The sequence below is a fragment of the Danio rerio genome, chromosome 5, assembly GCF_049306965.1.
Source record: "Danio rerio strain Tuebingen ecotype United States chromosome 5, GRCz12tu, whole genome shotgun sequence".
In the NCBI taxonomy this organism is placed as follows: domain Eukaryota; kingdom Metazoa; phylum Chordata; class Actinopteri; order Cypriniformes; family Danionidae; genus Danio; species Danio rerio.
In genome coordinates, this window is record NC_133180.1 from 4,617,501 (window position 1) to 4,644,867 (window position 27,367).

General features: G+C 39.3%; 1 protein-coding gene and 1 long non-coding RNA gene across 2 annotated transcripts in view; both read left to right on the forward strand.

Annotated features, from left to right (window-relative positions):
* The window catches only part of dhrs11a (dehydrogenase/reductase 11a), an 88,378-nt gene that overhangs the window by 1,852 nt on the left and 59,159 nt on the right, over positions 1 to 27,367 (forward strand). The gene's annotated exons all lie outside the window — the stretch shown is intronic.
* Positions 7,863 to 12,129, forward strand: LOC141385736 (uncharacterized). Its single transcript, XR_012406647.1, has 2 exons — positions 7,863 to 7,967; positions 8,171 to 12,129. It is a non-coding gene; the product is annotated as an uncharacterized lncRNA (long non-coding RNA).

The following is a 27,367-nucleotide window of genomic DNA, read 5'->3' on the forward strand; positions in this document are numbered from 1 at the left end:
ATAATAAATTAATACCCTGAGTTCCCTATGATAGTCATCTTCATTTTGAAGAATACCTCCTTCCACCCCTCCTCCTCCTCCTTTCCTAGATGGGTGACACAGTGGCCCAGTGGTTAGTACTGTTGCCTCACAGCAAGAACGTCACTGGTTCTAGTCCTTACCAAGACAGCTTACGTTTCTGTGCGGAGTTTACACGTTCTCCTCGTGCTCAAGTGGGTTTCCCCTGGATTCCCCGGTTTCCTCCCACCGTCCAAAAACATGTGACTTAAGTTAATTGACTAATCCAAATCGGCACATAGTCATGCTCCTAGTAAGTAGTTCTCTCTTAAGAGCAATCACTATCTGTTCATTAGCTACTACAGCAGGGGAGTTCTCCAGATCTACCTGAGCTCAAACTCCCTTCTTACCTAGCAAACGGGAGGAAGCCCCAGCCTCGAGGATCTTATAAGCTCAGGGCTCTTTCCCAGGACAGCATGCCAAACACGCTTCATAATTAATCATCAGCTAAGTGTGAACTCTTGAATGAAGAATTCTGAAGAAGCTTCAGTTCACATGAAGATCATCAGTTCTGTTCCTCAGAGATACTGTGATTCATATTAACTGACTTTCTTCAAAACATGTCCTCATGAAGTCAGGTTTAGAATAACATGACCATATTTTAGAGGTTGTATTCTGGGTTTAGTGCAGATTTGTCAGTGTTATTAGTGGACATGTCCCTTTAAGAATGACTAGGAGTCGTATTGCTTAATAAGGTGACTCTCTTCAGCATTCCTCAATGTTTCGTCATAACCTGTCAATCAGTGAATAATGACTTGTCAATTATTGATGGAATGTTCAGCCCTGCCCTTAGGCTCTCTACACTCCAAACTCAAAGAAAAACCTAAAAAAAAACCATCATAAATCAATTAATTAAATCAATACAATTAAATAAATATCTAAATAAATGTATGAATTAGGTATAAATAAATATAATATTATAAATAATACATGTATATGTATATATGTGTCTTTTTATTATTTAAAAATATATTTCTATATATTTATTTATACAGCAGTTCTGTCTGGATCTTGAATCTGATTGGCTAATAGCCGTGATATATTTTGTCCCTTTGTGTATTACTCCGCCCACATACAGCCAGCAACAAGCAGACACTACAGTTTGAAAAATATTACAGCCGTTACACAACAAAATATATTTTTGAGCATTTTTTAGTGGAGAATGTAGTTGTTTAGATTGCAACTATGCAGTTTATTTGCAAGAATAGTGCCTATTTGAAAATATTTACAATTTCTGAGAGAGCTCGTCAGCGACAGTTGACGTTTTCTATCCACAAGATGGCGCCAGAACCGCATTATAAGCCCTTACACTTAAGGCTGATTTATACTTCTGCATCAAACGCCGGCGTATGCTACGGCGCTGACGCATAGCCCTTCGCTGTGGCCGATGGCGTCACTGACGTGCACCTCTCAAAAAATGTAACTACACGTCGCAACAACGTGTAGCGCAAGCTCTGTGATTGGTCGGCGTGGTAGAGCTGACTAGTCTGGGCGGGACCGAGAGCTGCGTGAATGGTGCGAGCCTGATGGAGCGATTGTTTACAAGTGTGGAGTCCAGTGAAGGAGCTCCGGATGGAAAGTTTTGTTTTGTGTTTACCGCATAGTTAAAGTTGTTGCACGTCCGCCGGTTCCTGCCTCAAAATGAGCGAGTTTGAGCCACTTGTACATCCCGGAAGTTTTCAGGAAAAGCAAAACAGCAGTGAAGAAACTCGACACAGAACATTTACACCTCACTGCCAACTAGCGTTTCGGAAGTGTTAATGCAGACCAACAGAGACAGCGCGCAGAAGTATAAATGCACAGCTACGCACGTTGCATGCGCCGTGGGTTACGCCGGTCACTTGATGCAGAAGTATAAACCAGGCTTAAGAAGATAAAACAGTCTGATTTCTAACTACAGCAGATCAAATCAATATTAAACTGGTAAGCACACCTGCCAACACTTCCGTTTTTCATGAATTACTTATTCTTAAGTAACTCAGGAAATTATTACTTATTACTTATTTATGAAGATGCTCATAAAACAGTTTAGATGCTGAATTAAGTCTGTGAAGATGCTCATAAAACAGTTTTGATGCTGAATTTTGCCTGTGAAGATGCTCATAAAACAGTTTTGATGCTGAATTAAGTGTGAAGATGCTCATAAAACAGTTTAGATGCTGAATTAAGTCTGTGAAGATGCTCATAAAACAGTTTTGATGCTGAATTTTGCCTGTGAAGATGCTCATAAAACAGTTTTGATGCTGAATTAAGTCTGTGAAGATGCTCATAAAACAGTTTTGATCCTGAATTAAGTGTGAAGATGCTCATAAAACAGTTTTGATCCTGAATTAAGTGTGAAGATGCTCATAAAACAGTTTTGATGCTGAATTTTGCCTGTGAAGATGCTCATAAAACAGTTTTGATGCTGAATTAAGTCTGTGAAGATGCTCAGAAAACAGTTTTGGTGCTGAATTAACTCTGTGAAGATGCTCATAAAACAGTTTTGATCCTGAATTAAGTGTGAAGATGCTCATAAAACAGTTTTGATGCTGAATTTAGTGTGAAGATGCTCATAAAACAGTTTTGATGCTTAATTAAGTCTGTGAAGATGCTCATAAACAGTTTTGATGCTGAATTAAGTCTGTGAAGATGCTCAAAACAGTTATGATGCTGAATTATGCCTGTGAAGATGCTCATAAAACAGTTTTGATGCTGAATTAAGTCTGTGAAGATGCTCATAAAACAGTTTTGATGCTGAATTTTGCCTGTGAAGATGCTCATAAAACAGTTTTGATGCTGAATTAAGTCTGTGAAGATGCTCATAAACAGTTTTGATGCTGAATTAAGTCTGTGAAGATGCTCAAAACAGTTATGATGCTGAATTATGCCTGTGAAGATGCTCATAAAACAGTTTTGATGCTGAATTAAGTCTGTGAAGATGCTCATAAAACAGTTTTGATGCTGAATTAGGTCTGTGAAGATGCTCATAAAACAGTTTTGATGCTGAATTAGGTCTGTGAAGATGCTCATAAAACAGTTTTGATGCTGAATTAAGTCTGTGAAGATGCTCATAAAACAGTTTTGATCCTGAATTAAGTGTGAAGATGCTCATAAAACAGTTTTGATCCTGAATTAAGTCTGTGAAGATGCTCAAAACAGTTATGATGCTGAATTATGCCTGTGAAGATGCTCATAAAACAGTTTTGATGCTGAATTAAGTCTGTGAAGATGCTCATAAAACAGTTTTGATGCTGAATTTTGCCTGTGAAGATGCTCATAAAACAGTTTTGATGCTGAATTAAGTCTGTGAAGATGCTCATAAAACAGTTTTGATCCTGAATTAAGTGTGAAGATGCTCATAAAACAGTTTTGATCCTGAATTAAGTGTGAAGATGCTCATAAAACAGTTTTGATGCTGAATTTTGCCTGTGAAGATGCTCATAAAACAGTTTTGATGCTGAATTAACTCTGTGAAGATGCTCATAAAACAGTTTTGATGCTGAATTTAGTGTGAAGATGCTCATAAAACAGTTTTGATGCTTAATTTAGTCTGTGAAGATGCTCATAAACAGTTTAGGTGCTGAATTAAGTCTGTGAAGATGCTCATAAACAGTTTTGATGCTGAATTAAGTCTGTGAAGATGCTCAAAACAGTTATGATGCTGAATTATGCCTGTGAAGATGCTCATAAAACAGTTTTGATGCTGAATTTTGCCTGTGAAGATGCTCATAAAACAGTTTTGATGCTGAATTAGGTCTGTGAAGATGCTCATAAAACAGTTTTGATGCTGAATTTAGTGTGAAGATGCTCATAAAACAGTTTTGATGCTGAATTAAGTCTGTGAAGATGCTCATAAAACAGTTTTGATGCTTAATTTAGTCTGTGAAGATGCTCATAAACAGTTTAGGTGCTGAATTAAGTCTGTGAAGATGCTCATAAACAGTTTTGATGCTGAATTAAGTCTGTGAAGATGCTCATAAAACAGTTTTGATGCTGAATTTTGCCTGTGAAGATGCTCATAAAACAGTTTTGATGCTGAATTTTGCCTGTGAAGATGCTCATAAAACAGTTTTGATGCTGAATTTAGTGTGAAGATGCTCATAAACAGTTTAGATGCTGAATTAAGTGTGAAGATGCTCATAAAACAGTTTTGATGCTGAATTTTGCCTGTGAAGATGCTCATAAACAGTTTAGGTGCTGAATTAAGTCTGTGAAGATGCTCAAAACAGTTTTGATGCTGAATTATGCCTGTGAAGATGCTCATAAAACAGTTTTGATGCTGAATTTTGCCTGTGAAGATGCTCATAAAACAGTTTTGATGCTGAATTATGCCTGTGAAGATGCTCATAAAACAGTTTTGATGCTGAATTTAGTGTGAAGATGCTCATAAAACAGTTTTGATGCTGAATTAAGTCTGTGAAGATGCTCATAAAACAGTTTTGATGCTTAATTTAGTCTGTGAAGATGCTCATAAAACAGTTTTGATGCTGAATTTAGTGTGAAGATGCTCATAAAACAGTTTTGATGCTGAATTAAGTCTGTGTAGATGCTCATAAAACAGTTTTGATCCTGAATTAAGTGTGAAGATGCTCATAAAACAGTTTTGATCCTGAATTAAGTGTGAAGATGCTCATAAAACAGTTTTGATGCTGAATTAAGTGTGAAGATGCTCATAAAACAGTTTTGATGCTAAATTTAGTGTGAAGATGCTCATAAAACAGTTTTGATGCTGAATTTTGCCTGTGAAGATGCTCATAAAACAGTTTTGATGCTGAATTTAGTGTGAAGATGCTCATAAACAGTTTAGATGCTGAATTAAGTGTGAAGATGCTCATAAAACAGTTTTGATGCTGAATTTTGCCTGTGAAGATGCTCATAAAACAGTTTTGATGCTGAATTTAGTGTGAAGATGCTCATAAAACAGTTTTGATGCTGAATTAAGTCTGTGAAGATGCTCAGAAAACAGTTTTGATGCTGAATTATGCCTGTGAAGATGCTCATAAAACAGTTTTGAGACTGAATTAAGTCTGTGAAGATGCTCATAAAACAGTTTTGATGCTGTATTAACTCTGTGAAGATGCTCATAAAACAGTTTTGAGACTGAATTAAGTCTGTGAAGATGCTCAGAAAACAGTTTAGGTGCTGAATTAAGTCTGTGAAGATGCTCATAAAACAGTTTTGAGACTGAATTAAGTCTGTGAAGATGCTCAGAAAACAGTTTAGGTGCTGAATTAAGTCTGTGAAGATGCTCATAAAACAGTTATGATGCTGAATTATGCCTGTGAAGATGCTCATAAAACAGTTTAGGTGCTGAATTAAGTCTGTGAAGATGCTCATAAAACAGTTTAGGTGCTGAATTTAGTGTGAAGATGCTGGAGAAATTCACAATGACTTCTTTTTGCCTCTTTGCTTTTTGCAAGGAAGTTACAAATTACAGGACGTTAATAGCTGATATCAATGTTTTAATGCAAAAGATAAGCATGCATTTGCTTTTACATGACTATTGCTTCTTGTAAGTGAAATAAATGCTTAATTTGGGTGGCTCAGTGGTTAGCACTGTTGCATCTTAGCAAGAAGGTCACTAGTTCAAGTCCCGACTTGGGTCAGTTGGCATTTCTGTGTGGAGTTTGCATGTTCTCCTCATGTTGGCGTTGGTTTTCTCAGCATGCTCTGGTTTCCCCCACAGTCTAAACACATGCACTATAGGGGAATTGAATAAACTAAATTGGTGGTAGTGTTCAGGTATGTGTGAACGAGGGTGTATGGGTGTTTCCCAGTACTGGGTTGCAGCTGGAAGATCCACTGTGTAAAACATATTCTGGATTAGTTGGCGGTTTATTCCACTGTGGCGACCTATGATAAATAAAGGGACTAAGCTGAAGGAAAATGAATGAATGCTCAATTTCTTCACTGCTGACTTACATAGATCAAATGAAAGTGCTTCTGCGTCTTACAACACAGTCCATTCATGAAGCGTGCGCTTGTGATATAGTGTTATGGCGGACAAAGGTTGAAAGTTATGACATGGTTAAAGCTCCTCAGATTTACTGCAGCACTTAAAAGCTTTGATTTTCCCAGACTGGTAAACATTTCATTCCTGGAAATGTGTAGTTTTGACAACCTGTCTGCACTCAGAAAAATGACATTTACAGTTTGTTCAAACTACTTATTCAAATCGAGCTGAAACCATATAGGAGGGCGGCATGGTGGCTTAGTGGTTAGCGCTGTTCCGTCACAGCAAGAAGGTTGCTGCTTTGAGCCTTGGCTGAGCTAGTTGGCATTTACATTTGGAGTTTTCATGTTCTCCTCGTGTTGGCGTGGGTTTCCTCCGGGTGCTCCGGTTTCACAGTCCAAACACAGGGGTCTAATAAATAATCTGATGGGTGTTTTGAGCTGAAACTTTACAGACACACTCTGGAGACACAAAAGATCTTGACATCTTGAAAAGGGGCCCTTTAAATAAGTAATTTGAACAAGCAGCAAACACCATTTTTAAAATGTGTTTATGCATTGAGGAGCAGCGTTGAGGCTCTCGGCAGGTTTTATCATTAACACTGATAGAGAGACAGTAAGATGTTGCTTCATGGGATCCTTATCCACAGTTTGAGCTCAGTGAAATGAGAGACAAGCAGAGCTTTGTGTCGCTGATCACAAGGCACCACTGTAATTGTGTCAAAGGCGACTTTCTGAAGTCTCCGCTTGTGTTTGTGTGTGTTTTTGAGAGTTTAGGACTGTCTCCAAAGAGTTTAAACATTCACATACAGCTTGCTGTTGTCACCACATATGAAAATTTGCCATTGCATTTGAAAGATAAAGAGGTTATATCATGAAATAGGGCTGCTCGATATATTGTTTCAGCATCTATATCAAAACATGTGTCACATCGGAGGATACGCGTGTTGAGATTACAATTGATCAGCACAACAGTTCAGAATGCATGCTTTTTGTGGAGTCGTTGCAAAGTATAACCATAACAGAATGAAACTTGATAAATTTGATATGTTTTAAAGGCATTTCAAGACGATTTAAAGCATTCGGGTAAAAAAAGTACATTTGTAACTTTATTGATCAATAATTTAAACCAGTGTATCTCAACCACGCTCCTGGAGGCCCACCAGCACTGCATGTTTTGGATGTTTCCTGTGTCTGTCATACCCATTTCAGGTCTAATGAGCTGGCAATCTAAATCAGGTGTGTTTAAGTAAGGTGACACAGAAAACAGAGCAGGTGGTCCTCCAGGAACGTGGTTGAGAAACACTGATTTAACCCAATAGCACTGTTTATTTATGTTCATGTTTATTTTTTGCTGGTCTATTGTAATTATTTTTGCTTGCAATTTGTTTGTTATTTTCAATACATGATTCACACCTTTACCTCGATCAATTCAAATGAACAATCTGTTGAAAAACCTCGGCTCAGTTGGCGTTTCTGTGTGGAGTTTGCATGTTCTCCCTGCCTTCGCGTGGGTTTCCCCCACAGTCCAAAGACATGTGGTACAGGTGAATTGGGTAGACTAAATAGTCTGTAGTGTATGAGTGTGTGTGTGGATGTTTCCCAGAGATGGGTTGAGGCTGGAAGGGCATCCGCTGCGTAAAAAACTTGCTGGATTAGTTGGCGGTTCACTCCGCTGTGGCGACCCCGGATTAATAAAGGGACTAAGCCGACAAGAAAATGAATGAATCTGTTGAAATTATATTCATATTGCAATGTATAGCAGAAAATCTAAATGTAGCAGATGTCATGTGTGTTTAAGATCTTATGCCAGTTCACCTAGGAACTAATTAAGGCGGAGCTGATTTCAGGGGAAACTATAAAAATGATGCACCACTGTGAGTAGAGAGACAAATGCATTCACTTCCAAGCATTCAACAAGCTAAGGAATGCTTGTGCTTTTCTTGAGTTTCTCCCTTCCGTAACCAGCCAATGAGGTATGTTTGTTTTGTATGATTTGTTGGTTTTGTTTGATTTGAAGTGTGGTGTTGTTGTTTGTTTATGAGCTGTGCTATTTATAAAGTTAAATTGTATTAGTTAAGATTATGTGATCCATTGTTATGTGTGACCTTAATGTGGTGATTTGGATTAATTTGATATGGAAATGCACTGTTGTAATTCATTGTTGTATGTTTTTTAGTTCTTACGTCTGGTACACCCCTGATGTCTTGTGGTTTGCTCTATGTTGAGAACTGAAGACTTGCTATGAAAATAAACCAGTCAGTAGAAAACAAAGACTCTTGCTCGTTTGTTGCTGGAGGGAGCTACACTAAATATTGTAACGCCAGAGGGTGGCCCGGTGGCACAGTGGGTAGCGATGTCGCCTCACAGCAAGAAGGTCGCTGGTTTGAGCCTCGGCTAGCCTAGTTGGCATTTCTATGTGGAGTTCGCATGTTCTCTCTATGTTGGCGTGGGTTACCTCTGGGTGCTCCGGTTTCCTCCACAGTCCAAAGATAGGGGAATTGGGTAAACTAAATTGTTCGTAGTGTATGTGTGTGAATGAAAATGTATGGGTGGTTCACAGTGATGAGGTGCATTTGGAAGGGTATCCGCTAAGTAAAACATATGCTGAATAAGTTGGTGGTTCATTCCGCTGTGGCGACGCCAGATTAGTAAAGGGACTAAGCCGAAAAGAAAATGAATGAATGAAGGAATGTAACATCAGATTTTGTCAATATTGTGCCACCCTATCCTGAAAATGGAAGATGTACTGAAGAATTCTTCTGACAAAAAGCTGCTATTGACTTCTTCAGTATTTTTGTTCCTACATTAAAACATTATATCATCAATTAGTCATGATAGCATATGTTTTAGGTCATTGTACCTTATTAAACTAAGTTAATCATGTTCAAACTTAATTTAATAAGTTATGCAAGCTGTTTTAAGTCAGTTTAACTACACTGTAAAACCTGAAAAGTTAAGGTAACTCAAACCATTTTAGGACACCGATTGCAACAAAGCATTTAAGTTCAAAAACTAATCGTAATGAGTACTGTGAACTTAATCCATTTAAGTAAATGAAGCAATTTGAGCACAGTAAAACCCAATAAATAAATATAACTCAAACCAACTGAGTACTGTAAAAACTAGGGATGTAACAATATTGTAAATACCGTCATACCGCAATAGTAATATTTTTCAATATTACCGTAGGCGCATGACTCAATAAAACTATATTTCTGAGAAAAATTTGCTCAGGCGAATGAAGTGAACGGGAGGTAGCTGGAACTACAATTCCCATCAGCCCAGGCGTGGCCATCATCCTTTGCGGTCTGTTGTCACTACAGATCCAGTAATGCGGAAATGGAGTGTGCTGCTAGAAGCGGGGATGAAAAAGAAATGATCGAACCTAAAGCGGGTTTTAAATCGGATGTAGAAGAATTTCGATTTCTTTCTAAAAAGATACGTAAAAGGGGAAAAGGTGACAGACAAAGAAAAAACAGTATGCAGGCACTGCCAGACTGGTGAAATATAAGTTGGGGAATATGACTAATAACAGTCATGGGGACTGCAGAACACAGCACACTATTCAGATTGATGCAGACATTGACTTGTTCCGCACAGAGACCTTTATCTCACTCATGGCTTGTCCTCTCAAGTGGTGGAAAGACAATGCACAACGTTACCCACTGCTGTCAACCTTGGCTAAATCATATCTCTCTGTCCCAGAAACCTCAGTCCCAAATGAGAGGGTTTTTTCTGTTGCAGGGAACATGCCCAGAGATCCCAGCTTTACCAGATTATAGTTATATGATCATTTTCCTTAAAAACCCATCTCTATCTAAGTGAATGAGTGATTAAATGTTGAATGTGATGAGTTTTCAACACTTTATTTTTTTACATGGTTTAATGGTTTTTTGTTATTAAAATTAAAAAATCGAAGTTACTGTTTCGAAACTTACAGATAGATGGCTGATTTGTATGTCATTGATATGTTCAGTGCTCAGGTAAATAAACACTTTTGCCACTTTTTTCGAGTCTTTTCATTAGTTTTGTTTTTCCTGTAAATGATTCAATAAATACCGTACCGTGCCATTCATACAGAGGTATTATCGTACCGTAAAATTCTGATACCGTTACATCCCTAGTAAAAACCAATAAGTTAAGGCAACTCAAACCCTTTGAGGAAACCGATTGCTAGAAACCATTTGAGTTAAAGTAATCCATATGAGTACTGTGAACTGTGAGTTTCCTTTCGCAGGGTGACAGGGTGCACCCTTATAGACAGGGTGAGGAGCTGTGTCACCCGAGAGGAGCTCAGAGTAGAGCCGCTGCTCCTCCACATTGACATAAATCAGCTGAGGTGGCTCAGGCATCTGTTTCAGATGCTTCCTGGATGCCTATCTAGGGAGGTGTTCCAGCATGTCCCACCGGGAGGAGACCTCAGGGAAGACCCAGGACACACTGGAGGGACTATGTCTCTCGGCTGGCCTGGGAAGGCCTCGGGATCCCCCTGGAGGAGCTGGAGGAAGTGTCCGGGGAAAGGGAAGTCTAGGGTTCTCTCCTAAGACTTCCGCCCCCGCGACCCGGCCCCGGAAAAGCGGATGGAAATTAATGAATGAAACAGGAAACATGTTTTTTGCCAGGCGTTTTAGCAAAAACTGCTATTGCCCGCCTGCAGTCCCTATAAAGCTTTCTGAAGAGATTCATTTGACCTCTTATGAAAAAAAGGCAGTGTATGTCCTATTTGAGGACTATTAGTTGAGCTTTGCAATCCTGCTTTTGTATACCGACCAAACAGAGAGAGTGGGAAAATCATCCGGGACCAGGATAGTGATTCAAAAACTGTGGGAGTAAAAACGTGGTCTCTAAGGGAGACGGGATGGAATGGGAAGCTGCTCTGATGAGGGGATTCATTGGCAGTGTTTCTCATGGCAGATTCACATTTCTGTTACAGGATCAGTTTTTCCCATGGCAGCCTTTGAGCTGATGATGACTGATCCCGGGACAGACCATAATACACGATGAAAAGCAGAGAGATGCTCATATATGGGTCAAAGAGCAAAGGCAGTTTTTCAAGCATTACAACAGTAAAAGCTTGATACAGCTTTCATTTCTTTCTTGTGCGTTATTATATGTGCTGTTTGAGTGTTTTTAACTCTTTATCATGGGAAGAACCGTATATGCTAAATTCACTTACAATGATCACAATATAAAGTTGAAGTCAGAATGATTCGCCCTGCTGTGAATTATTATTTATTTGTCAAATATTTCCCAAATGATATATAACAGATTTAGGAGATTTTCACCTATAATATTCCCTATAATATTCTTTCTTCTGGAGAAGGTCTTATTTGTTTTATTTCGGCTAGAATAAAAGCAGTTTAAAATTTTTCAAAAGCCATTTTAAGGTCAATATTATTAGCCCCCTCAAGCAATATAATTTTTCGATTGCCTACAGAACAAACCATCATTATTCAGACTCCCCTTTTTGATAACAGCTGATGACTAAAATGATTGTTATGAAAAGATATGCTGCTGGATGAGTTTAACTGTAGTGCTGAATTTAAATCAAGATCAATTCCCGTATGATGCATGTTTTTGGAATGTGGGAGGAAACGGGAGAACCCGGGGGAAACCCGCACAAGCACGGGAAGAACATGCTAACTTGACTGCCGGCTTGTTTAAGGACTAGTACAGGTGACATTCTTGCTGTGAGGCAACAGCGTTAATCACTCGGCCACTGTGCCACCCTATAAAGGGAAAGGTGGAGGAGCAGGGGTGGAAGGGGGATTCTTCAAATCGAAGATGACTGTCATGAGAAACCCTGGCTCTTATAGTGGGTTAGGACCAATGACTGTAAAAAATATGGACGACGCGACAGCCCCTTTTCCCATTGAACGCCTTGAGGGCAAAACGCCTGCTTGACGGGCACAAACTGTCGCAAAAGACTGCAGAAATTGGAGCCTTGACATGCGCAGAAGGACTGTCTGATGGAGCCAGAGGAGGAGCCGCGAAAATGAGCGGAGTCGAGCTTCCAACCAAACGCTTTATGTAAAATCAACCACGCCCCCCAACTTCTCACTCGACTGCCGGTGTCTGCACTATAACAAACGCTCACTGATGTAAATAGAAGCACTTACATTAAAAAAACACAATAATGTACGGTTTAAAAACGGTGTGATGTAAGCTGTTAAACTTTAATAAAAGCAATACATGGTGGACTGCATAAATAAACGATCTTTTATACACTCTAGCCTGAATATGAGCACAAATAATATATTCTCTTATTGTTATATTTGTTGTTGGTATTTGTTATCTTCATAGGGGTAGAAATAACACTTGTAAATTATGCTCAATAACATATAAACAACACATACATTTTTAGAAAGGTTTTTATTTTTAATTAGCCATCAACAGGAGGAGGCGGGCTTTATGACTTGTACTGCAGCCAGCCCCCAGGGGGCGATCTAACGGCCGAGACCTTCACTCAAACGCAGGCTTGCGGCACACTTGGTTAGGACTCATCTGAGTGGTGGATCATACATAGATAATGCAGAACCAGCTGTGTTCAATCATAATCACATGATCCTCTCCAAATTAGTTTATAAACTTCACTTAAATTTAACTTGTGAAACCTGCAGAAACAGGATTTCACCTTTATTTCTGACATTTTTATTAATTCATTTATTCATTTTCCTCTCTATTTCAGAGGTCACCACATTTTTATTTTCATCAAAACTATGTTTCACCAAGTTCAATGTGCTTTATGTGTATGTGAAATAATTCATTCAATTAGTAGTCAACATTTGAAGTGCATCAGAAAGGTTTTTCAAAACTGCCCTACAACAAGAATGGGTGTTGTTCAATAGTTTGATGAACGTTTTTAATCCACATTAAATGTTGACTACTGTATTACTTTGATATATATTTAATTATCCAGTTAAACTCTGCTGTTATTTTGGGATTTCCGCCTGGATTTTGCCTACCCAAATTTAAAAGCTTCCCAAATCCACACGCAGAGGTGTAAATGCACAAATTTGGTATCACTATAAAGAAACCCTTTTGGATTATCATAAAACATTATTGAAAGTGTTTAAAATATCTGTTTATGTTGTCTGTGTTATTATAAACACCTAAAAAAAGAGGCGCTTTATGTATTTTTTTTTACTCAAATTTGAATATTAACCTTTTAGGTTGTGTGTGGTCTAGTGTGCTGTAATTAATGTTGCTGGTTCCTGCACATGTCTGTAATCTTAGGAAAAAAGAAAAATGTCTCCACCATAATCTATGCAAAAGTTATTGTAATGCAACTGATGAGAGGTGCTGTACAAGCCACAGGGAGCGATCATTGTCTTCATATTTCACTATTCTTTTGTTTGATCGAACATAATTCACTGTGTTTGGACCACGTCAGACATATAAAAGGATTACTTATGCACATCACCTCAAAAACAGAGGAGAAATGGCCCTGAAGCGCACAGCATAAGGTAAGAGATGACAGCTGTCTGTGCTATCTGGGGCTGCTTATTGATCATAAATGTATTGTTTTCACTTCTGCGCCATGGAAACACCAAGATTCATTCTGCAACTGTATGATATGTGAATATAATTCAGTTAAAAGAATGCAAGAACCGTATGAGCACCGGCAAGAGCTTTCATTTGAGCTATAACTTGTACATGTGTCATATAAAAAATATGAAAATTAACAATACCCATCTAAAATCCAAAATACTGTGTATTTAAGTGTAAATAACTTTAGTACAGTAGAATAAAAACCAAAGTGATGCATATGAGCATAAAATATAGATTCTAAACTTTCAAACAAAATCACTTAAGGGGGTCTGGTGCAATGCTGGCCCTTTAAATCTGAAAGTGAAAGTCGATGACGTCACGGACCCGGTACCCTGTCTGCAGAGTTTAAGTATATGATGTAAAATAGTAATTAGCACATGTTAAAAGTAATGCATTTTAGTTATTACTCCCATGATGATGCTGGCCAGAACTGCACAGAATTGGGACAGGTGCGTTTCAGTGCAGTCGGTCCAGTCAGACATCATCAGTCTGTTCTATTAATACCACAACTCACTCTCTCTCTTTCTCATACTCCACCCACATCGCTCTGCTCCACTACACACTAAATCCATCCACACACTTCACTCAGGTTTACCTTCAGAACTTAATTTGAGATGTCAAATGTGGAACTGCAAACATAATCCACTTCCATGAGTAGACTCCAGTCCGGTGTCACATTACAGCTTTCACTTTTTTCATTTTTGATTTGTCTCACACACAGTAGGAAATGCTTATACAACCGCCTGAGACCTTTAATAGTAATGATATCAATAATAAGAATCTAAATTATGGAATGTAGTGAGTACATAATGAATAAATACAAGGGGGCTGATCATTCTGGACTTCAACTGTAGGTTGTGTTGGAGCAAGTGTGTGTTTGTGAGTGTCCTTCAGGCTCAGTGCATTCTCAGAAAGTGTTGTGTGACGCGGGTCATGCAGGCTCTGCACTGCTGTCATGATCTCTGCATCATGCATCAAATAAGCTGGAATATTGTGCTGAGCTTGGTGTATGCTTGTAAACATGTGATCAGAGATGTCCATGGCTGATTGGGAAGATCTTTTCAGTGCTGAACATGCAGATTTTGTACGTCTTCTGCATTATTTACTGGTTTAGATCACATGGGCAGAACTTGATCTATTAGATTTACTCACGTAAGAGGATCACGTGCTTATGATTGTTCACAGCTGTTCCAGCATTAGCTCATGACTAATTATCCAATCAGACAATTCTTAACTCACTATAAATAGCCAGAGTTTTCTCATCTCAATATCTTCATCTTGAAGAAACCCCCCCACTCAACTCTACTTTCCCTTCTTTCAAACGAGAGACATGGTGGCTAGTGATTAGCCCTGTCGCCTCACAGCAAGAATGCCCCTGGTTTAATTCCCTTCCAAACCAGGCGACATTTCTGTGTGGAGTTTTGCTCGTTCTCCCCTTGCTCGCGTGGGTTTTCCCCGGGTCCTCCGGTTTCCTCCCACAGTTCAAAAACAAGCACCCTAAACAATTAAACCAAAATATTTTTAGCCAAGCTCTGAGTACACCTCTTCAGCATCCATATCTGACACTTAGCTACAATGAACTACAATAAGCTACAATACAACTTAGCTCGGTTCCAGCTCGCATCTCAGGCTGCCTGTCTGATATTTCACACTGGATGAAAGATCATCATCTTCAGCTGAACCTCGCGAAAACAGAAATGTTTGTAGTTTCTGCCAACTCGACTCTGCACCATAACTATTCAATCCAGATGGATGGGGCAACCATTACTGCATCTAAAATGGTGAAAAGCCTTGTAGTAACAATTGATGACCAACTAAAATTCTCTGAGCACATTTCTAGAACTGCTCGATCGTGCATATTCACACTCTACAACATCAGAAATATTCGACCCTTCTTATCTGAACATGCAGCTCAACTCCTTGTTCAAGCTCTTGTTCTCTCCAGACTGGACTATTGCAAATCTCTACTAGCCGGGCTTCCAGCTAACTCTATCAAGCCTCTTCAGCTGCTCCAGAACGCAGCAGCACGAGTGGTCTTCAATGAACCTAAACGAGCACATGTCACTCCGCTGCTAGTCCGTTTGCACTGGCTGCCAGTTGCTGCTCGCATCAAATTCAAAGCTCTGATGTTTGCCTACAAAGCGACTTCTGGCCTTGCCCCTTCTTATCTGCTCTCACTTCTGCAGATCTATGTGCCCTCCAGAAACTTGCGTTCAGTGAATGAACATCGCCTCGTGGTTCCATCCCAAAGAGGGAAGAAATCACTTTCCCGAACTCTCGCATTCAATCTGCCCAGTTGGTGGAATGAACTCCCTAACTGCATCAGAACGGCAGAGTCACTCGCTGTCTTCAAGAAACGACTAAAAACTAAACTATTTAGTCTCCACTTCCCTTCCTAATCTGCAATTGCCTCTCTGGCTATACCACTAGCTGTACCCAAAAAAAAAAAAAAAAAAAATTAAAAAATCCATTACTAATACTTTCCTTCTTAGACTGTACATACCTGAAACTTGCCCACTGCACTTATTCATTGTTGCTTTTATAGTTGTGTAAATTGCTTCCTTGTCCTCATTTGTAAGTCGCTTTGGATAAAAGCGTCTGCTAAATGACTAAATGTAAATGCAATAAGCAAGCTTTATACTCAACCATCAGCTAAGTGTGAACTCTTGAAAGCAGGGTTGCCCAAACTTTTTCCTATAAAGGGCCAAAATCCTAACTTAATTGAGGGAAGAATGAGCCGAAGCTGAATATATCTAACTGCATTACATTAAAGTTCCCTTTGTAACTTCCTAATTTAATAATATAAAAAAAATTAAGACATAATAATTGTATCAATAATTATAGAGATATTTTACGTTTTATATTGCACTTCTTACAATAAAGCTATAAACAATCTCATTTAAGACACAATGGAGTTCAATGGGGTTTTATATTCACAAAAACAATACATTTTCACACGATAGTGAAATATATCAGTCCCAATAGTGTTTTTAGCAACGTGCCACACATATATATCTGTCAACAACTAAAAATAAATGTGTTTTAGGTAGTGATGGGAAGTTCGGATCATTTTACTGACTCGGATCTTTGAGTCTCGTTCATCAAGATGAACGAATCTTTTTTTCGAGTCATTTTGTTGATTTGGTTCAATTTGCCAAAATATTATTAAAATGTTACGAATTGCTTCCAAACACATCTACAACTAACCCAAAAGGTTGATTGCGACAAATATGTCATAACTAGAATACTATAAGAGGGAGAAAATAATAATTTAATGTTTACCTGCTCTTTTGTCTATGAATGTATTGTTGTCTCTTTGCTCAGCTCACCTCTTCATGTCTTCAAATGTCAGGGGTTCATTCACGTCACACTGACAGTCACATATAATCTTAACCAAAGTACACAGTCTGAGTCGATAGGAACCATGATCGTTCGTTCATCACGTGACAGAATGACTCAAACCTGATAGAGGACTCGAGAGATAAATGGTTCAATTCTTTTTCCGGCTCTAAACGCGTATGATTGGCCCGTGATGAACGAGTGACTCAGACCCGATAGAGGACTCGAGAGGGGAGCGGATCAATTCTTTTTCCGGCTCTAAACGCATATGATTGGCTTCTGCCAATGTAATGAAGACTTGAAATTAACGATACTACCTGCACAAATGTGCGCACGCGCGGATGAACGAATCACTCCCTGAGAGGACTCGTAGTTCCCGAGTCATATTGAAGATTCGTTCAAAATGAACGAATCGTTCATGAACGACCCATCACTAGTTTTAGGGTTACATGACCCTATAAAAATCTGATTAATTCACATTTAATTAAAACATTTCATTTTAGCAGTTAAACAAACCAACCAATGATTATTTGAAATTAGAAATGACAATCTCTGTTTGAGGCATTCGCATCAACTTTCCCAATCATTTGTCGATCACTTCTCTGATTGTTTGGTGGGCCAAATCAAAAGTTACCATGGGGCAACTTTGGCTTGCGGGCCCTAGTTTGGGCGTCTCTGATTTAAAAGCACAGTTCACTAGAGCTGTGAACCTATACTGGTCTCACGGTTCAGTTTGGTTACGATTATCATGCCATCGATTCGGTTCAATTTGACATCTCCATGCATCACGGTGCATTGACGATGCTTGACGATCCACAGTTTTATATTTTCTTTACAGCAAAATTCTTGTATTACAATGTATAAATATATTTATAAACTATTTGTAATACAATTTTGGTCTTTAATACGATAATAATTCTTTAAACAACACAAGCATTTCTTAGAAAATAAACAAATATAAATATCCTGCTTTCTTTCTGAGTCTTGTCTAAGTTCTAACACCCCATTGATTGGTCTTGCTCTCAACAGAAAGGGCTGCGATTGGCTGTTACGCGCTGGCGCTCACGGCTGAGTGACACTGATAAGCAGCAGCGGCGATCACAGCTGATCCATGATAGACGCGGTGGAGAAAACTGCAGACACGCGCTCGTGTCAGTATCCAGAAGTATCGCTGTAACAGCCGAAAGGAGAGGAAAAGTCACGCCAGCAGGTCAAATGGGCCACAGTGAGAGAGAAAGAGAGTAATGGAGTTTACTTTCATTCTCTCAGTGAAATAGGGGCTTCTGCTCTAAGTGTCAGTGAAAGACTGTCCAGCAAACACACACGCAGTGAAATTGTGCACAGTTTCTACGTTTTTAAATAGTTGAAGCATTGTAAATACTCGCGCTCGCCTCCCTCGCCATAGTAAGCTACATAGCGCAAATGAGATAAATGACGTCAGTACACAATAACCGGTTATGATTATTACTGAACCAATTCTGTATTGTCCGCGTCTGCATCACGGTGCACCAAAGAAACAATTCATTTTGACACCCCTACAGTTCACCCAAAAATCCGAATCCGGCCCCTGAGGCACTTTGTTCCAGCCCTCCAAACAGTGTGACCAAGACATCAAAAAAAAATTTTGTTCAGTCCACAAACGGCCGCTATAGTTTTGAAGGGATGTGCGTCTCTGTTCAATTACAGCACGAGCTGCAGTTAAGGCTGCACAGAGCTGGAGTCATCATAAGCGAGTGTGCGGGCAGCCGAAAACATGTTTGTAGAAAAGGCTATTTGTACAATGCACTGATATTGTTAATAGAAATGCAATATTTTCATTTACATTTAGTCATTTATCAGACGCTTTTATCCAAAGCGACTTACAAATGAGGACAAGGAAGCAATTTACACAACTAAGAGCAACAATGAATAAGTGCTGTAGGCAAGTTTCAGGTCTGTAAAGTCTAAGAAGGAAAGCATTAGTAGTATTAGTTTTTTTTTAGTTTTTTTTGGGTACAGTTAGTGTGATGTTCAGAGAGGCAATTGCAGATTAGGAAGGGAAGTGGAGACTAAATAGTTGAGTTTATAGTCGTTTCTTGAAGACAGCGAGTGACTCTGCCGTTCTGATGCAGTTAGGGAGTTCATTCCACCAACTGGGCAGATTGAGCGTGAGCGTTCGGGAAAGTGATTTCTTCCCTCTTTGGGATGGAACCACGAGGCGACGTTCATTCACAGAACGCAAGTTTCTGGAGGGCACATAGATCTGCAGAAGTGAGAGCAGATAAGGAGCAGCAAAGCCAGAGGTCGCTTTGTAAGCAAACATCAGAGCTTTGGATTTGATGCGAGCAGCAACTGGCAGCCAGTGCAAACGGATAAGCAGCAGAGTGACATGTGCTCGTTTAGGTTCATTGAAGACCACTCGTGCTGCTGCGTTCTGGAGCAGCTGAAGAGGCTTGATAGAGTTAGCTGGAAGCCCAGCTAGTAGAGAGTTGCAGTAATCCAGTTTGGAGAGAACAAGAGCTTGAACAAGGAGTTGAGCTGCATGTTCAGATAAGAAGGGAAATAATAAGCTGATTTCACTATTAACTGCGCTTTAATTCGTCACAGTTTATTAAACGTAAAGTCTTCTCTAAGCCGCAATTCTGTTGCACTGAACGAAATGAATCCGCTGCAAAATGCCAAGTTGCCTGTGCGCTAGTTTTAAGTTTGAAGTACACCGAGGCTAATATGCACACACACAGGATTAACTATAGCAGCGGCCGTTCCCACATCACGTCTTTTCCGCTTGCAAGTTTGTTATTTCTAATGTAAGATTGCGTCTTACCGGGCGCACACAGTAGAAAACATCTCACGGTGAGAGTTGTGCGTGCCTTTCAGTGCAATGTAAACAAAAGATATGTTAGACGAATTATCATTAAATGATTATGTATGCATGAATGCAGATGGCAACAACAGTTAATCTAAATAGCTACTTACCTAATATAAAGCTTGAATTTACATTAGACGTGATATCCGTGAAAGCATGACTATTCTTCAGACTTTATAATCGTACAACCAAAATCTATAATTGTTGCATCCCTGATTGTAATGCAGTTCAAACATATCAATGTGTCTGAATGTAGAAGAAGCCTACTGAAGCAATGCACTGCTTTTGTTGCGCTCTGAAATACAACATTTGAATATTTGTAAATAAGTCTATTGTACAATGGAGTAAAGTTTCAAAATACAATATATTAACATTTTAATGTAGAAAAAGCCAACATGGGTGTCTTAAGGAGCAAAAATATACAGCATATGGGCTCTTATATGCTGTTGTGTCATATAGCACTCATATAGCAAGTCATATCTGTCCGGCTCTTTGTTTGGGATGCTTTTCAAGAGTTCACACTTAGCTCATGATTTATACATAGCTTGTTTGGCATGCTGTCCCGGGAGAGAGCCCTGAGCTCAAGGGATCCTCGAGCCCAGGGCTCCCCCCTTTTGCAGGGCGAGTGGAGATTGAGCTCAGGTCTATCTCAAACTCCCCCGCTGCTGAGGCCAAGGCGAACTTCCTGAGAGTAAGACATTATAAAAAAGGTTTAGGCTTGTTTTATCTATAATATAGAGCACATTTGGATGGTGGGAGGAAACCGGGGAACCCGGGGGAAACCCACGCGGGCACGGGGAGAACATGCAAACTCAGAAATACCAGATGGCTGAGCGAGGACCCAACACCATTGGTATTCTTGCTGTGAGGCAACAGTGCTAGTCACTGGGCCACCGTGCCGCCCATTCTGGATAAAGGAGGAAGAACTGGAGGAGGGGGTTTCTTCCAAACGAAGATAGTTGTAGAAAGGAAATGAGGATATATATAGTGATTTGGGATCCTTTGATTGGAGGATCAAAATTAGCTAATGTGGACCAGCTGGGTCAATCATGAGCACATGCTCCTCTCGAAATTAGTTTAAAATGAAACTTCACTTCATGAACCGGCCCCCATGACAAACTAATTGAATAGCCCTGACATAGATCCATCAACGTCATTGCATCACCAGCCTTTAAATGTTTCCTCCGCATTTTGTCAAAATCACTTCAAGAGTTCCCACTTAGATATGCTTGGCATTTATAGCAGGTTTGGCATGCTGTCCTAGGAGAGAACCCTAAGCTCGTAGATATTTGAGCCCAGGGCTCCCGCCCGGTCTAGAAGCATATCAGGGCATCCGAGATCAGGTAGGTCTCGATAGTTCCCCCTTTAGAAGGGGAGAAAAAGGAGGAGATGGGGTGGAAGGGGGGATTCTTCCAAAAAGAAGAGCAATAAGGAGAAAGTGATCCATTTATAGTAAGCTAGGATCATTCTGATTGGATTATTACTGATTATGGCTGAGTGGCCAGCAGTGCACAATCATATCACATGCTCCTCTCGAAATTAGTTCATGAAACTTCACTTAATCAAAAGTCACTGTTTACGTGGTCGACTCTTGATCAGAGCATTGTCTTAATCATATTAAAATCAGAGCATTGGTGTCCATGTGAACATACTCACTGAAAGTGCCGGTTGATGTCACAAGCTGTCAAAGACAGTCCATTCCTCACCTTTAAGTTCACGAGTTCGCACTTGCATTCGTTTAATTATAAAGCATATTTGGCGTGCTGTCCGGGGGGAGGGCTCTGAGCTCGAGGAGACACCCCAACTCGAGATATTCCTCTTATCAGAAAACAAAGAGGAGTTGGGATTCGAGCGAAGTATCTAGCCCGGCCCCAGAACGCTCCCCCCGGGAATGCAATGCAAGATTTGAGGTGACGGGGTGGTGGAGGGATGCTAAAGTCGTGAGATGCTGCAGGTAAGACAGCTTTGGTATATATAGGGGTTGCTCAAGAACTGATTTGATGATGGGATAATTGTCAATGACGTATTCGATACTGAAACTTCTGCGCATGCTCCTCCCGAAATTTGTTTACAAACATCACTTGATTCCATGAGCCCTCACATTTCATAAGTTTGACTTTTTTTTTCAGCTTACACGAAATAAGGAAAAAGAAGTAAATCTGAAGAAAGCTGAAAACCTGTAACCATCGACTTGCATAGGAAAAGCAAAGTCAATGGTTACATGTTTTCAGCTTTCTTCAAACTATCTTCTTTTGTGTTTGTCAGAATGAAGAAGCTCATAAAGGTTTGGACTAAGGAAAGGGGGAGTAAATGATGACAGAATTTTAATTTCTGGGTGAACTATCCCTTATATGCATTTTGGCCATTCATTGCAGTGACAGCAGGGCTTTTTTGAGGCATGAAAACTACTGGGAAATGTTTTAAAGTCTTTAAAAATGATGCTGTTATTGTTTCAGTGTACATTTGAGACCCTAATAAATTAGATTTTTGTTGAATGCATTTGAAGAAAGGACATTAGTGAAGCATTACAGGTATTTAAAGGGGTAAATACCCCAAATTCCTCACCATTTCTTTACACTTTGGTTGTTTTTGGAATTTCTTTCTTCTGTTGAACACAAAACAAGATTTTCTGGAGAGCTGACATTGTTTTGACATGTTTTTTTCCAAGTTTCTTCAGAATTTTAGAAGAAAGTCAAAACAAGTGAACAAGTGGAGGATGAATGAAGAGGCAATTTCCACTTTCTAGGGTGAACTATCTTTAATACTAAAATATAAAAAGAAAAAATGCCAAAAACCATAAACAGTCTTATTTATAACACAATGGAGTCCAATGGGGGTTTTTATCCACAAATACAATACATTTTCACTCGATAGTGAAATATATCAGTCCTAATAGTGTTGTTAGCAACGTGCCACACATATATCTTTAAGCTTTGAAAATGATACCATTAACTATGTGTGTACACTTAAAACTAAAAACATGTTTTTTTATTTTTACATTAAGTGTATTGAAGAAATCAAATCAGTGATCTGTTACACAGCCTACCATAGTAGGAAAAGCAAAGTCAAAGATTACATGTTTTCAGCTTTCTTCAAACTATCTTCTTCTGTGTTCATCAGAAGCTCATAAAGGTTTGGACTAAGGAAAGGGGGAGTAAATGATGAACCTTTTGGGTGAACTATCACTTAAATGCATTTAGGCCATTCAATTCAGTGACAGCAGGGCTCTTTTGAGGCATGAAAACACAATTTGTGAGGCATACCGTTATTGTTTTAGTGTATATTTGAAATGTGACTTTTCTGAATTTAACATTGATGCTTTTGAAGAAAGGGAAATAAGTGAAGCATTAAAGGTATTTAAAGGGATAGTTCACACAGAAAAAGAAGAAATCCTCTCCATTCCTGCACACTTTGGTTGTTTTTTAACATTTTTTGAATTTCTTTCATCTGTTGAACACAAAACAGGATTTTCTGGAGAGCTGACATTGTTTTGACATGTTTTTTTTTCAAGTTTCCTCAGTATTTTAGAAGAAAGAAAGTCAAACAGGTTTTGAATACGTGGAAAATCAGTAAAGAGGCAATTTCCACTTTTTAGGGTGAAGTGAACGATCACTGTAAGCTTTGAAAATTATACCATTATCTATTATTAATGTGTGCACTTGAAACTAAAAACTTGATTTTTTTTTCACATTGATGGTGTTGAAGAAATCAAATCAGTGATCTGTTACACAGGCTACCATAGTAGGAAAAGCAAAGTCAATGGTTACATGTTTTCAGCTTTCTTCAAACTATCTTCTTCTGTGTTCATCAGAAGCTCATAAAGGTTTGGAATAAGGAAAGGGGGAGTAAATGATGAACTTTTTGGGTGTGCTGTCCCTCAAATGCATTTAGGCCATTCAATTCAACAGCAGTGCTTTTGTAAAGCATGAAAACACAGTGTTTTGAGGCATACTGTATGCTGTTATTAGTTAAGTGTTTATTTGAGACTATAATAAATGTGATTTTTGTGAATTTAACATTGATGCATTTGAAGAAGGGAAATAAGTGAAGCATTACGCAGGTATTTAAAGGGATAGTTCACTCAAAAATGAAAAAATCCTCCCCATTTCTTCACACTTTGGTTGTTTTTTTTAACATTTTTTAATTTCTTTCTTCTGTTGAACACAAAACAGCATTTTCTGGAGAGCTGTTATTGTTTTGACATGTTTTTTTAGTATTTTAGAAGGAAGTCAAAACAAGTGAACAAGCGGAGGATGAATAAAGAGGCAATTTCCACTTTTTAGGGTGCAATATCACTTTAAGCTTTGAAATGCAAAGTGCAAATAAAGTGAAGTTTATTTATAAACTAATTTCGAGAGGAGCACGTGCTTATGATTGATAGCACCTGGTCCACATTAGCTAACACTGCTTTACCAATCAGACGACTCCTTAACTACTATAAATTACCAGAGTATCTTACCTCAGCCATCTTCATCTTGAAAAATCCCCCTTTCCACCCCTGCTCCTCACATTTCCTCGTCAGGGCAGCACGGAGGCCTAGTGGTTAGCACCACGGCCACACAGCAAGAATGCCACCGGCTTGGACTCTACCTGGCCAAGTCGGCATTTCTGTGCGGAGTTTGTATGTTCTCCCCGTGTTCGCGTGGGTTTTCACCGGGATCTCCGGTTTCCTCCCACAGACCAAAAACATGTAACATAAGTAAATTGACAAATGTTAATTGACAGCATAGACACTTTATAGCATTCATAATCTACTTCCAACATTATCAAGCAGGGGAGTACTCGAGACCTGCCTGAACTCGGACTCCCCTCGAGGATCTCTCGAGCTCAGGACTCTCTCCCGGGATAGCATGCCAAACACGCTCCATAATCAATCATCAGCTAAGGGCATACAGACAGTGCAAAATAACGACTATGTGAAATTGACAGCGATATGTACAATGATACCATTATCTATGTGTGCACACTTGAAACTAAAAACATGCTTTGCTTTTATTTTCACATTGATGGAATTGAAGACAGGAAATTAGTGATCCATTAGACAGGCCTTTAGAATGAACTGTGGATAAGATCAGAAGTGAAGTGCACGAAACCACAACATCTGAATCAAAACTGAAGGGTGAGAAGTTCAAATCATCTCTTTAAATCTGACATCTTCAGTGTTCATTCTGATTCCAATTCCTAGCTCTAGAATCAATGTCGCCTCACAGCAAGCAGGTAGCTGGTTTGAGTCCCAGCTGGGTCAGTTGTCATTTCTGTGTGGGGTTTGCATGTTCTCCCCTTGTTGGCGTGGGTTTCCTCCGGGTGCTATAGGTCAATTCAAGAGTTCACACTTAGCTGATGATTTACAAAGCTTATTTGGCATGCTGTCCCGGGAGAGAGCCCCGAGCTCAAGGGCTCCTCGAGCCCGGGGCTTCCTCCCGTTGGCAGAGCAAGAAGGAAGCCCTCGCTCGGTGGATCTCAGAACTCCCCTGCTGCTGTAGCTAAGGGAACGTAAGGGATTAGACAAGCTTGATTGTTATGTATGTTGAATGTCTTTGGATGGTGGGAGGAAACCGGAGAACCCGGGGAAAACCCACGCGGACACGGGAAGGACATACAAACTCCCCACAGAAACACCCACCGGTCCTATGGAACTAGGACCGGCAGTATTCTTGCTGTGTGGTTCGCAGTGCTAACCACTGGACCGCCGTGCCGCCCAATCACAGGTAAAGGAGGAGAATAGGGGAGGAGGGGGGTTTCTTCCAAACGAAGATAAAGTGAACTGAAAACTGAGGCTATTTATGGTGCCTTAGGGCTCATATGATTGGAAGATTAGTGATTAGCAAATACGAGACTGGCCGTGATAAATCATAAGCACGTGATCCTCTCGAAATTAGTTTATGAATAAACTTCACTTGAATAAACTAAATTGGCCATAGTTTATGAGTGTGAGAAAGTGAGAGTGTATGGGTGTTTCCCACTACTAGGTTGCGGTTGGAAGGGCATGCACTGCATTAAAAAAAAAAAGCTGGAATGGTTGGTGGTTCATTCCGCTGTGGTGACCACTGATGAATAAGGGACTAAGCTGAAGGAAAATGAATGATTTGTGAAGTGCATATATGGCTATTTGAACCAATTCATCCCAATCTGTTCATGGAAAAATACATCTGATCATTATTAGCAAGTGACTACTGATCAAGTTATTTATTAGATTTACTTTAAACTGTAAAGATGAATCATTTCCTCTTGATGGAATCAACTGCAAACTCTGGAATCCATTCCTGATTCTCAACTGCATAGAACTGATTCTTTTTGGAATCGTCTCTTCAGTCTAACTGATTGTCAGATTAGTTTGTTGAATCATTTAAGAAGTGTGTGCGAAGAGGCAATTTCCACATTTTAGGGTGAACTATTACTTTAGGCTTTTAAAATGATGCCATTATCTATTATTAATGTGTGCAATTAAAACTAAAAACATGCTTTTTGCTCAGTGTTAGACAGGCTGTGCGTTCAGAGATGCTCTTCGGCGGATATCGGTTGCTGCCATGTGATTGGCTGATTAGAAATTTGCGTTACTGAGTAGTTGGACAGGTGCACCCAATAAAGTTGATTTCCATATTAGAAAATACTAAGGAAGTCAATGGTTACAGGTTTCCAGCATTCTTCAAAATGTCTCCTTTTGTGTTCAACATAAAAAAAAAACTCATGATGAGTTGAAACATGTAAAAGTTGAGTAAAACATTCATTTTGGGGTGAAGTGTATCTCTTTAAGTTTAAGGCATATCTGCTATAAATGCAAGTGAAAGCTCTAGTTTTTTTTTTAAATCTCTGCTTTTTGACATCCTAAAAGACATTCACTGGAGTGAATACAAAAACATCACACACTTGAATGCAAATGGCACACATTTGCATGTAATAGATGGTGTGTGTTAATGGGAAACGTGATTGTTCTATAATGCTGTTTGTCTTGTCCGTAGCCAATCTCAGCTCTCTCAAACCACAACTGATTATCACAGATGTCATTTACAGTAATGGACTGATTACGTGTGTACTGTATTGTTGCAACTGAAGCATGTGTAACCAAACCAGTTTATAATGCGTCAGATTACAAAGACGAACACTGGCTGGTGACAAGACATTCATTCATGAGCAAACATCCATCAGTCATTGTTTCTCTTGAAGGAGCAGTTCACTTGGAAATGTATGCAGCTCATTGGAAATATGTGCTTTAGCCTACATTTTTGTGAAACTTCAAATATGTACTTGAGCATACTGTACATTTTGACTGCATTTTCTTGGTAAAATTAATGCTACAGGGCATTATGACAGCAATAAATACCATCACGTTTCACACTAATGATTTATAAAGAGACATATTAACAACAAATAAAGGCTTATGCACAAAACCTAATAAATACCATAAAAAACAGGTAAACAAGATAAAAGCAATGTAAAATCAAGGTAAAATGATGTGGTTGTAGTGCACTTTTTTGTTCCATTTGCTTTTGAAAACATTATTGGTTGGGTTTATGGAAGGGTTTAGGTCAGTGGTTTGCTAGGTGGATCTGTACAAGATGGATGTGTATCTAAAGCATACAACAAAAAGTACCCTAAGTAATGCATTAAGAGGTTTGCTAAAGTGTAGATAGCACCCTC